The sequence below is a fragment of the Leptidea sinapis genome, chromosome 32, assembly GCF_905404315.1.
Source record: "Leptidea sinapis chromosome 32, ilLepSina1.1, whole genome shotgun sequence".
Taxonomy (NCBI): domain Eukaryota; kingdom Metazoa; phylum Arthropoda; class Insecta; order Lepidoptera; family Pieridae; genus Leptidea; species Leptidea sinapis.
In genome coordinates, this window is record NC_066296.1 from 11,383,104 (window position 1) to 11,397,266 (window position 14,163).

Below are 14,163 nucleotides of genomic sequence, written 5' to 3' on the forward strand. Positions count from 1 at the left end.
TAAATTGGCAAAAAAAGCGTACAATCATTATTCCGTACGGCTAACAGATTTAGCGATGACAAAGCATCGGGGCCCGGTCACTTACTTTCTACTTCATATTGTATACGTTTTATATAAAAGTTTAATTTGAATCTTGTTTTAGAAATCGGTGGCATTTTATAGATACATATATAATATACGTGTGTGTGTGTGTGTACAGTACTTAATATAGTTGGGTACCTGTAACATTAATACAAAAGTCAGACGAAGATGTGTTTCTGTTTGCGATATTTATAATTGTGATTATAACTTTTTATTCCAATATTATTATTATTTAGGATGGACAGGATCAAGGACATACGAGTATCACGACATTCTAAATCAATTGTTTGGATTTCACCGACTTCAAACCTATCAATAGGTAGCATATAAAAATAAGAGTATGTTATTAATATAAGTTTAATAAAATAATTATACTCTTTTTTGGAATTCCATACTCTTTACTTAGCTCCTTTGAAATCAGATATACTCTCTTCCTTCTAATAAAAGTTGGTAATCCTAGTTATGAATGTATCAATTTAGCAATCCCACCGGCGCGGTAGCGGATAGTGTGTAACGCGGGGCGAGGCACTAACGATTTATTAATGAAATTGTGAATTGAACGAAATTTGTTATTGATTTGCCGTTATCTTGGATATATTTTGAGATTGTTTTTATTTTATCTTTTTCTCATAAACGTGATTAGTGATGGTTTTATAGTAATCTTAAAGTAAATATAACAGTTTGATGTTCTGGAATTTCGAGTAGTTATAGAATTAATATATATAAATGATAACAAAATCAATATTTTTGTTGCATCACTTTACATATTATATTGTAATTTAAATGATTTGTTAAACGATGAAGCTGTAAATATTGATTAAAAAGAGTGGCAAACCACTTCTTTTCTTTAAAGCTCAACCTTTTCCGAAGTGGTGGTAAATGTAAAAAGATAAAAAAAAAACCTTTGAAATTCTTATGTGTCATTTCCTTGACCTTCATGAATAAAGTGATTTTGATTTGATTTGAATTACCTACAAATAATATTTTTTTCTAATCAAAACTCGACACAGACATTGATCAGACCTTTCAGTCAATCAATGTGTTATCGATCAAATCAAAATGGGATATTAATTATTGTAAATATAATGTAACATAGCTATTGTCATATGATATTGATCTTATTATGTATACAAGCCATTTAATAGCATTGCGTCAAAATAAAGTTGAAATAGACTTAATTAGTGTTGCGAAATAAATTCTATGACTCCCCCAAAGGTTGTTTGTGTGTGCCTTATTAAATAAATAATAGGTATATGAACTTAATTATCTATAATAAAATTAAAAACAATTTTAATTTTGCAATTTCGTCTGTGTTGTTGCGTACTTCACTCATACTGTGATATTCTAGACAAACGAATATTCTAGACTGTTAACAAACACGGATCAAAACCGCATCAAGATTTTCTAAATAATGGAGTACTGTTATGTTTTTTTTCACAAGCTATCAATCACCTTGATTTTTATTTATTTATTTACTAGCCATGACCCAACAGATGTTGTTCTGTCAATAGAAAAAAAAAGTGTGTGTGTACTTATGTATGCACGCAAGAAGTTATACTTCTTTGGCGTAACGAAGTAAAAATAATTGAAATGATTTATTCTTCATGCTATTCTACGTTTCTAGAAAAAACAATATTGTAAAAATCTTGCCTGTCCTAATAATAGACGAAGAAACCAAAAAAAAAACGAATGTCGCAAATGTCAGAAAATTTTAGGAACCAACTTCACGCTGTTACTTTTGTGTTATAGTGATGCGCGCGCATTTTAAATTTTACTCTCATAATTTTTTCATAACGCGCCTGAAGTATAACTTCAAAAATGATGTATTCGGGAATAATGTAGTATAAAGCCATCGGAAATTAATGACCATCGCAAAAAAATATGTAGAAATAAACTGATAAGGATTAATATCGTATTTGTGTATACCGCTTTTACATTACCGCTTTATATGTTATTTTTAAAGTATTAAAATGGATATAGTATGTTATCCTTAAGAGATAAACATATGCCATCGCTGTTTCATATATGCCATTTCTGTGGATCTATAATAGATACACAAATATTTCTTAAGTTTAGTCTTAAATTTTATCTTACTGGTTTCTAGTCGGATGTCCCCGAGGACATAGCTTGTCCGAACAAGCTATTAAAAATACGGTGGAATAGTTAAAATAAAGTCATAGTACATATATACGCGCGCGCACACACACACACACTTACATACACTTGCAAGGGTAACAAGAACACTATTTTTAAATTACATTTTATAATAACGATAGCTTATGTAGGTAATCGGGGAGCCACAATACATCAACTCCCACTCAACACATTAGGGAGGAGGGGCTGGCTGAAAACAGCGCTGCATGGAAAGCTGAGCCATTTCCTTTTGCCTATTGTTTCATCGAGTAGCCTAATTATTCATTTTATATTTGTAATATTTTGTATGGCAATAAAGAATTTATTATTATTAAAATATTATATTTCATTTACTACATTAATTACTTTTCTACTGTCTTGCGGACAATTGTCAATAAAATCAGATAGTGAAATGACAGGCTAATTGTTAAGTATCCCCAGTACATTTCGCCGCATCAAATCAGATGTATGCTGTTGAAAGGTCGCACTAGGTCAGGTGAAAAGGAATTTATGTACATCGTAAAACTGTTGTCGCTTTCCTTAACCAACTGTATTGGGATAAGATCTGTGGATATCTTTCATTTACTTTCTGTGTTTATTAATACATGATTTATATATTTATATAATTAGAGGAGGCCTTCACCACTCAGGAGTTCCTGTACAATAGTTGTTACTTATAAAACCAAAACAAACAGTTATATAAATAACACTCAAAAATAAAACAAAACTTACTGTACAAATTATTTAAGTTTTCTTCAGTGTTAATTCCGCCAATATATGTCTTTAAAACAATTCGACACGTGTTTCGCCTCTACACGAGGCATCTGGCAAACTCTACACGAGGCAAATCTGGCACGAGTGCATGTCTCGTGCCAGATTTTGGCGAGACAACACGTCCTGAGGATGCCTCGTGTAGAGGCGAAACACGTGTCGAATTGTTTTAAAGACATATATTGGCGGAATTAACACTGAAGAAAACTTAAATAATTTGTATAATTATGGATTTCCGCAAAGTAACGCCTAATTCAATAAATTTTCTTAAAACTTACTGGTTACTTAAGATTGTTAAAATGTAAGTATATTATAATCATTTTTTTTTATGAAAATAAGGGACGAGAGGAGCAGGACGTTCAGCTAATGATAATTGTTAAGCCCTGCCCATTATAATGCAGTGTCGCTGAAGATTCTTGAAAATCCCCAAAAATTCTAAGCGGCACTATACTTGCGCTAGTCACCTTGAGACATAAGATGTTAAGTCTCATTTGCCTAGTCATTTCACTAGCTACGGCCCTTCAGACCGAAACAATAATGTTTACACATTACTGCTTCACGGCAGAAAAAAGCGCCGTTGTGGTACTAATAATCTAGCCGGTATTTTGTTCCAGTAGGACACTGGTAAAATCTATACGAAATAAAAGGCTCTTTTGATGAGGCTGGTTCAACACTTAAATCTTTCAAATTTAACTTAAAATAAATTACAAATAAGCAATCCTCCATAAGATGATTCACATATTAGACTATATTTAGAGAAAAAAAATTAAGAATAAATAGAATGTACTAACAGACACAAATTCAAATTAAAATATTTTTATTCATAATAGGATGTGACATCACTTATTGAATGTCACAAAAACTACGACCCATTCCAAAATGAATGCCTCAGGCCTGAGAAGAATGGGCGCAACAAACTCAGCGGCCTTTTTTTTTTCATCAAATATATGTGTTACAATTAAAGTAACATTTACAAAGTAACATTGTACAATTAATTGAGGGCGGTCGCTCCATTCCCAACCTGTGGTAACATTAAGAAAGTCATTTATGTTATAATAACCTTTACCACACAAACGTTTTTTAACAATTCTATTGAATGACGTAATACTTTTGTTTGAACTTTGAACATTTTCTGGGATCCTGTTGTAAAAGCATATACATCGCCCCACAAAAGACTTGCTAACTCGACTTAGCCGAGTAATAGGCATTATCACTACAAGTTGAAGTATTATCAAATATAACTCCCACATCTGCCTTATCAATTGCGCACAAAAAACTAGCATTGACAACATTTCTGAATACGTACTGACAGAGTCTGCAACTGAAATATTATTAAAGGATAGCAACATTAACAATGAATTTATTGTGTGTTTGAGATAGTCTGTGGATGGCTTGGATTTAAGAATTAATATAATTCGATCTTATAGGTTGTTGAGTTAACGGAACTTATTATATATAAACATTTCTATATTTACTTCTCAACCTAAAGCAATAAGGTTTTTCTAACAAAACATAAAAAAATAATATCTTTCACTATTATTTTGAAAAATCCACTTAATGTTAATTATAATAAATCTTCAAATGCTTTAATTATTTGATTTTGATTCCAATGATGTTCTTCTAGTACGACGTACACACAAATCGGCAAAAATAATAAAAAAATCTACTACATATTAACTTAATTTCACAAAATATAAATTAATGTACAGAAACAAAAAGTGTACGACTTATAGATTCTATTACAGTATTTCCTAGAAAATGTGATTGCATAATAAAAATATATTTATTGACTCAAATGTGTAATGTGTAAAAATATTATTATAGTAAGACTGTTATTGTAAAAAATAATAAAAACATAGATACCTCTTAGGAATATTTTTAAAACACCGTCCCTATAAACCCCTAACATAAATCAAATCAAATCAAAATCACTTTATTCATGTAGGTCACGGAAATGACACTTATGAATGTCAAAAAAAAAATCTTATTGAATCTTCGTTGAACTAATGAGAAGAAGTAGCAAGAAACTCATTGCCACTCTATCTATATATCACGATATTAAATGGATCTCTGTTAAAACATTAACAATAATAATTAACAGGTGTATAGTCTGTCTATATATTGTTATAGCAATGAAAACAGTAAGTCAATAGCAAGTAGCGTGGATTCCCCTTGGCATAGTTTTATAAACTGGCTCCACTATCTATGCTAAATAGTACTTAGATGTAAATATTGTGATGTCTTAGCACTTGTAAGACTCCTACACCTAGAAAAAACAAATGAGGTTCCAATTTAGTTAAATCAATTGTTAAAGAATTTCCTACCGAAATAATAGACCTTACATGATATAAATTACCTTTTAACCTAAGTGATAATTAATTCAAGTCAAAGAATGAACTTATTTTTACCTATTAAAATCAATTCGGAAACGATGAGATTTAACGAGAAGAAGTGGCGAGAAGCTTATTGACCCTAATTCAGATCGTATTTAACACAAAACAAATAAGAACAAACAAAACAAATATTGGAAATAAAAATGATTATGGGTCCCAAATCGAAATAAAAACTATCCCATCTCTCAAGTTGGACTAAACTGCACTCCATGAAGTAATTTCCATTAAAATCCGTTCATTTATTTTAAGAATTCACTGGAAACAAACATCAGGACACTGGATTTATATATATTACTAGCTGACCCGACAGACGTTGTTCTGTTCGTAATAAGCAACATACTGTTTTTTATTAATTTTTCAATAGCATTTTATCACGTCAAGTATTATTTCGCAAAATATGCTCCCTGATGTTATCATGAAATTGTTTCACAGCAGAACTGTCAAACCATGCGTTAATAAATTATCTCATTAAAAATATGTCCCCATTTAAATCTGATCATTAGTTTAAGAGTTCACTGGAATCAAACATCAGGACACTAGATTTATATATTATGTAAACTAGCTGACCCAGCAAACGTTGTATTGCCAATATTAAAATCGCGATACAAAAGTAACTGTTGATCGTAGATGAGTGAAAAGTTGAAGTTGTATGTATTTTTTAATGCTGACTTATAATCAAACATAATCAATCAAACATTTAAAAAAAAATGTCAAAATAATTTAAATAAAAAATTCGTGTGTAACCCTTAACATTTAGGGGGATGAAAAATAGATGTTGTCCGATTCTCAGACCTACCCAATATGCACTCAAAATTTTATGACAATCGGTCAAGCCGTTTCGGAGGAGTTCAATGTTTAACACCATGACACGAGAATTTTATATATTAGAAGATGAAGCTCTTTTGGCTAAATTTCCCACACATTAACATTGACTTTAAATGTCAAAGGTTTACATGTGTATTTATTCTATGGTGGCAGCACTTTTCACTATGTTCCTTCTTTAAAGGTAGTTACTCAGGTTGTATGTAAATGAAAATTAACAAGGATTATTTGTAAAAGAAATACTATTAATAATTTAAGATTATTAAAATATAAAATGGAGCAATAGCTTTTAATGTTGTTTCTCTTTACAGCTTTGTAAATAATTGTAACTTATGTTTGAAAGTGTAGAAGTAAGAAAGTTTTATAACAAAATAAATTTTCCTTTACAGAGCAAGAATTAAATAGTATTTGTTTTATTAAATGTATTACATAAATATTGAGACTAGCTGACCCAGCAAACGTCGTATTGCCATATAACATATTAAAAAAAATCAATTATTAAAATTGTGATGCAACCGATTCTCAGACCTACCAAATATATCGTACTACAATTATTATTGTATTCGATTGTCATCTTGCAACCCTATATCGGTTTGGTGGATGGAAAAGAATAATATAAAATCGCGATACAAAAGTAACTGTTGTTCGTAGATGGGTGAAAATTTGAAATTTTATGTATTTTTTAAAGCTGACTCATAATCAAACAATTTTTAAAAAAATGTCCAAAAAAAAATCATGTGGACCAAACTTAACATTTAGGGGGATGAAAAATAGATGTTGTCCGATTCTACCAATATGCACTCAAAATTTCATGAGAATCGGTCAAGCCGTTTCGGAGGAGTTCGGTCCCGCACACCGTGACACGAGAATTTTATATATTAGAAGATATTTATGAATGTATTTCCTTGAAGGCAAATAATCCAAAGAGTGTTGATATTGAAATCCACAGTAACTCCAGCTCAAGTGTTCAACAGCTATTTAAAGATAATTGAAAGATTAATTGATGCTATTTACCAGTATCCGAGTGAACATAATTTTCGTTTCTATCTGCCAAAGAAACAACGATACTTTCACCACTTAATTGAACATATTTGCATACCGCTATCAATAACAGTTTAACGAATTAGTAATACATTCTATTCCATGTGGTTGGAATCAATTTGTATTTACACGAGTTTAGAAACAGATTTGAGTTGTTAGTGGTCCTACTGATTCTGTCTCGACTGGAGATCTTTTTTTTATAAATTAAGGGGCGAGACGAGCAGTACGTTCAGCTGATGGTAATTGATACGCCCTGCCCATTACGATGATGATAAGCAGAGCAAATAAGATGTCAAGTCTCATTTGCCCAGTAATTTCACTAGCTACGGCGCCCTTCAGACCAAAACACAGTAATGTTTACAAATTACTGCTTCACGGCAGAAATAGGCGCCTTTCTGGTACCCGTAATAGCCAGCTTCCTCTGCAAAGAAGCCTCCCACTAGTAGATCATAACGTGTCTCTGTATATCTTCAATTTCAGATACTTATACAATAACAACAAACCAGGATAGGTGCGTGTTGTTAAGTTATTTTGAATTATATTTTTAACTGACTTCAAAAAAGGAGGAGGTGCTCAATTCGTCAGTATGTTTTTTATATGTTTGTTTCCCCAGAACTTTCGACTGGGTGAACCGATTTTGATAATTACAAAAATATAAATATAATTGTAACTACAATTAGATTGTATAAAACTACGCAATATTTTTTCATTTTTTAGCACATAATATTATATCTATTATTTTGGTACAGTCTTTTATGAAGCCGTTTTCTTTTTGTTAATTTTTTTTATCCAAATTAAATTTGTAAACAAAATTTATGAACGATGCCAGACTCGAACCTGGCTGTATTTCGTTTTATCTACCATGTATCTGGCATGTATATGGAGGAGAAACGAACGGAACCTGATGTTAGGTGATCACCGCCGCATTCTCTTGCAACAGAGGAAACAAAATCGTACTGGGGAGGTATACCACCCATCCAGATGGTGGATATGATATCCTAATGACAACTACAAACAAATAATGAATTCAAGCTCTAAAAGTTGATGCATTAAATATACGATAATTTATATTATATAATATTTATTACTTTTTATGGAATACCATAAAGTAATAGTAAAGTATATTTTTAAAGTGAAACTTTTATTACATCGTCTCTAACTTTTTCGTCTGTGTGTTGCATGTCGCGTGACGGTCGGGCGGCGCCTGTAGTCCGCAGCAGCCGACCGTGTAGTGTATAGACTATTACTCATTTGTGCCAGTACTCCACGCTATTTTGTTTGCTTTTTGGAATTTATTTGTTTTTTAATATTTTTTAAAAAACAACTTTGAAATATTGTTTCTAATAAATGATCTTCTCCCGAGCTCAACATGTTTTACGAACATAATATGGTAAATTCAGTAATATAAACGAAATATTTGTAGTGACAATTCAAAAGCGCTTAGTTTAAGCCTAATTGAATAATGTTTATTTGATTTCAACTTATTTGTGGCGTAACAAAAATTAAAACCAAGTGATAGTGATTGTACTCAATTATGTTTTGCAACACTTTCCTATAAAAAATAGAAAGACCATTCATATGTATTATTTTTACTTCTTTTGAAGTAATCAAATTGAGCTTTAGCGAAGATAGGGCAAACAAGTTGTCTACATTAAATTTCTTATAGGAATACATAATAAAAAATGGCAGACCCACAAACGTTGTATTGCCATATAAAGAAATGAAAAAAAAAATTTTTGAGGTATAAAAATTAGATGGATACCGTTGCTCAGACCTACCAAATATATCGTACATAAAATTTATCGTACTGCAATAATTATTATATTCAATTGCCATCTTGCAACCCTATTGCGTATCTGTGGATGGAATAGAATAAAATAAAAATCGCGATACAAAAATAGGTGTTGATCGTAGACAAGTGAATATTTGATGTTGCATATATTTTTTAAAGCTGAATCATAATAAAATAAAAAAATTGTAAAAAAATAAAAATATATGTAGGGATGACCTTATCATTTAGGTAGTAGGGGTATGACACACACAAATTGGTTTTGCCGTTTCGAAGGAATGTGGTAACAAACACCGGGAGACGAGAATTTTATATATAAGATAACGTATTTAAATTAATGTACGCAATAATAACGTTAGGTAACAATACAGTTAGTAATTCGAGCGCAGACAACGATGTGAACAGATTGCAAGAAGATTGCGAATCTCTCCGACCCAAGTTCTCGCGTCGCAATAACTATAATAGTTTATTTCAGATGCGTATTTAATCGTAGAGAAATAGCCAAGTTGTCTTGAGAGAATTCGGTTATATCTCGCAAACATATACGAATCTCAGTGTGTATATAAATTAATTTATGTATTAATATGTATACAAGTGTTGAACCCAAGAATGCCACTTTGAACTGAATATCATCTGAATTAATTACATGTCTACCAACTTAGTAAAAAGTTAAATTGAGCAAAGAAAAGAAACGAATAATACAATCAAAATACCAAATGATTCAATAAAAATAAAGAAAATCAAATGGAAGTCAACTGGCCACATATTAAGAAAGAAAGATTGATTGAGCTAAACTATAACACATAAAGACAATGAAAATACAAGAAACAGCAAAGAGAAGAAAATTCAAAAAGGTGAGAACTTAGATCAATAAAGCATATTTGGACTTTGGACTATAATAAATGATTATGCTAAGCGTACACACTCAGCAAAGTAAGTTTTACGTAAGTAAGGTCTGAGCAAAGTCTAAGTACAGATCTCAACCTAAGATCAACAGTAGGGACCACCTGGATCAAAATAGCAAGAGAACGAACAGAGAGGAAATACATATAATAATAATAGAGGCCTCTGCCAAGAACTGGCAAACAGTAAAAGATGTTGGTATAGACTCACAACCGTATAATATAGTGTTTCCTTTAAGACTTGTTTGAATTTTATATATAATATAAGTTAAGCTTTACTAAAAAAGCATAAATTGTTTGTGACTTATTTAGACGAACAATAATCCTAAGTTTTACTTATTGTTCTTACGCATAACTAAATAACTCCCACTATTAGATTTTATTAGGAAACTTTCATGAAATATTAAAGAATTTATTTATTACTATATAATGGTAAAAATATTATGACTCGTTTGATCAATTTTCATTTGTAGTATCATCCAGCCTCGTGTTTCAAAACAGTCCATTTAACCAATAATTTTCTATTCTCTGTAAAAGTACAAATTCAAACATGGCGGAACATTGGCCAAATTGAATAATAGTGCATTTAACATAGAAAGTGATATCAGTGTAATTAATGCAATAATTGCATCAGAATTGAATTCAGAATCGATCAACAAAACTATGTCAAACATAACTCCAGCTTGAGTACCGAAAACCGTTAACTACGATGTAAATTTAGTTTAACTACATAGAAGGAATTAGCATTAAGGCGCGGTCATACCTCAATATCCACAAAAATTAGTTTCTGAGAGTCGATTACAAGATAACGCAACGAAAATATTCCGACGCAAAAAATACATTACAAAAAGAATGACTTAAGGAAAATATTGAATCGAATAGAATATTTATATATCATTTGAAATATCCAATAAAAAATTTGGAAGTTGCTTTCCAAAAATAAACTTTGGAGTTAAAATTTTCTGAATTTTCTGCGACAACATTCTTTTCAAAGAATTTAATAGAATTAGTATTTTTCTAAAACTTAAACCGAACAATTTAATACATATATACTTTGAACAAACATAAGAAAAGCAATAAAATAAATGCCCATTTGCAGCTTACCATATGATCAACACAAATATTGTACTATTGGTTGTAGCGTTTACAATCCTAATCAGTCCGCGCCTTTAGCCAACACTATTTGGTGCTACACTAAATAACGAAGTAATTAAATAATTGCACATACCATTGACACTAAAACCACGTGTAATATAGAGAGACCAACAGGACTGACGTTTCGCAATCACTTCTCAAATTGCAACTAATCATTACTGAACGCATGCGAGTGACAAATCGTGAAATAAAAAAGTGGGTACTTAAAAATTAACGAACTATCGTTACCATCCTCGAGAATAGTCATGATACCTCCTAACCTTGAGTGCCATGAAAATAAATAAAATATAATATGTGTATTTGTACAAATAGAACATGGGATAAACAGAATATACGACGAACCCAATAGCCCAGTGCTTAGTGACTCTGCTTACCGAGCTTGGAGGTCCTGGGTTCGAATCCCGGTAGGTGCATACATGATGAATATGAATGTTTGTTTCCGAGTCATGGATGTTTTTTACAAGTATTCATGTATGTTTAAGCAAGTATATTGTATTAAATATATTATAGTTTTCTTGTACCTACCCATCGTAGAGGCTATGCCTAGTTCGGGGCAAGATAATTTGTGTTAAAGTGTATCTTTATTATTTTTTTTAATTATATCATCATCATCAAATTAATGGTGGTATCAGCAGTATAGGTACCCCATATCCCTTTACATATTAATGATCTTTTTCTATTTCCACTCAATGTAATTGCAAAATATAGACCTAAATTTCATAACTATTAGTAAAATTTTTATATTCTCTGAGATTGTATTTTAGCTTATTTTACTAAGTTATCATTTCACCTAGTCGAGTTGTGTTTTGTGTTCATTATATATTATTTCTTAGACACATCATCATAATATATCTGTAATAAATAAAATGATAGAAGTTTTTCATTTGTGCGCGCATCACGAAAATACTACTGGATAGATTTCAATTGAGTCTTTTAAGTTTTATTCCTTAGACACTTCATCCTTTTCTCTTCATCTAATATATAAAATTCTCATGTCATGGTGTTAAACTTTGAACTCCTCCGAAACGGCTTGACCGATTCTCATGAAATTTTGAGTGCATATTGGGTAGGCCTGAGAATCAGACAACATCTAGTTTTCATCCCCCTAAATGTTAAGGGTGTCCACAAGATTTTTTTTTTGATTTTTTTGACATTTTTTTTTATTTGTTTGATTATGAGTCAGCATTAAAAAATACATACAACTTCAAATTTTCACCCATCTACGATCAACAGTTACTTTTGTATCGCGATTTTAATATCGGCAATACAACGTTTGCTGGGTCAGCTAGTTTAATATAAAGTTATTATAGTTTTAAGAAATAACAATCCTTATAAGTCATACGCAGTGTGTACCCGGACCAAGTCGCGGTTATCAGCTAGTTTAGAATAATTATGATTCCTCTGAACATGAAGTGTATTACTTTCTTTTTTTAATTTTTACTTTTACTTAACGAAAGTAGAAGATAAAAGAGACAGAACAGACCAACATAATATTATATACCTAAATAAATGACTCAAGAAATGTCCAGCGATCTTTCTCCGATAAAAACACCCGACACTCATCAAGATAAGTAGGTATTTCACTTGACATGTGTTACTAAAATTAAATAAAGTATTTTCCTTGATTAACGCGAGTGTTACACTTTTCGTGCCTGTGAAAACGTGCTCTGAAAAGGTCACAAAACGTCGGGTTAGTTAAAATAACATAACATCTTATGTCTCAAGGTGACGAGCGAAAATGCAGTGCTACTCAGAATTTTTGGGGTTTTTCAAGAATCCTGAGCGGCACTGCATTGAAATGGGCAGGGCGTATCAATTACCATCAGCTGAATGTCCTGCTCGTATCCCGTATTTTCGTAAATAAAATATAATAATAATAAAAATGTAACTTTTACGCAAAGACTAATGTAAAAACAGTTACACGCATTTTAATCCTTTAAAAAGAGTTTTATTTTAAAATGAAATAAATTTAATTATTTTCTTACTTTACTACATATTATATTCTTGGTTATTTGTAACATCACTTGATGAGTGATCTGACCTTCTTTAAATACCCATCAATATCTGTCCAACGTCCCGTCGGGTCGGGGATATAATAAATTCAAATTCAAGCATTGGGAAAAGCGAGAACGACTTTGGTAAGTATTTTTCGCAATAAGACTCATCAATTGGATTAATTTATTGAAGTAGCCGTTATTTGTCTGAAATATATAATTATTCAAATGTTCACGCCTTCTTGAGTATAAATTACGCTAAGATTCCTCTTCAATCAATTCGACGCGTGTTTCGCCTCTGCACGAGGCATCCTCAGGAGATGTTGACTCGCCAAATTCTGACTAAACTGCACTCCATGAAATAATAACATAATCCGTTCGTTGGTTTAGAAGTCCATCACGGACATACAACGTGGCACGTAATTTATATATATTAAGTTATGAATTATAGCTATGTATTGTATATTAATGACGTATAAACATAAAAATTCCAATATCGACAATCAAATATTTGTAACCCGACATATTGCCGAATTATGCTATGCGATACATACAAATAAATTAGTTACATTTCATTTCAACGTCCACATTTGTTTATGATAGATTCCTACTACCCAGGTAAGTTATTGTAGATCTACTACTACTAGCTACTCATAATTCACGACTCGACAACCTTAACTGATTGTTATTTACATAATCACGTCACTTTCCTTTAGAAGGTCAGGCCGGAAGATAATGAGAGTGGCATTCGACTGAACGGAAAAAATAATTTATGCGAGACGACTAATGAGCAAATAGAAAACATTTTGTTTTGTAAAGCTTTATTGATCGCGGCGCTTTTAAATATTTAACTGATATTACTTATATAATACTGTTAGAATGTAGGAATTAAATATTTTATACTCGCTGATGACGATAAATAATAATCAATTTTTGCATGCAAATACAGGGGTCTAGGCTCCGAATATGATTTTGTCCCATCTCATGTCAAAACCCTTGCTCCGTGGGTTCCTAGCGCTACAAGGCTTTTTAAGGAAATAGTAAAAAGGTTCACGATCGTCACAGGAGACCGAAGAGCTGGC

The 14,163-nt window shown here is 31.4% G+C and overlaps 2 protein-coding genes across 3 annotated transcripts in view; both read right to left on the reverse strand.

Moving 5' to 3' along the window:
- The window catches only part of LOC126974260 (disheveled-associated activator of morphogenesis 1), a 164,624-nt gene that overhangs the window by 93,631 nt on the left and 56,830 nt on the right, over positions 1–14,163 (reverse strand). The window lies entirely within an intron of this gene.
- LOC126974277 (gastrula zinc finger protein XlCGF57.1-like) overlaps positions 3,221–14,163 on the reverse strand; it is a 248,705-nt gene continuing 237,762 nt past the window's right edge. Inside the window, exon 7 of the transcript XR_007731496.1 lies at positions 3,221–3,251. The gene's annotated coding sequence lies outside the window, so the exon portion shown is untranslated. The remainder of the gene's footprint in view (positions 3,252–14,163) is intronic.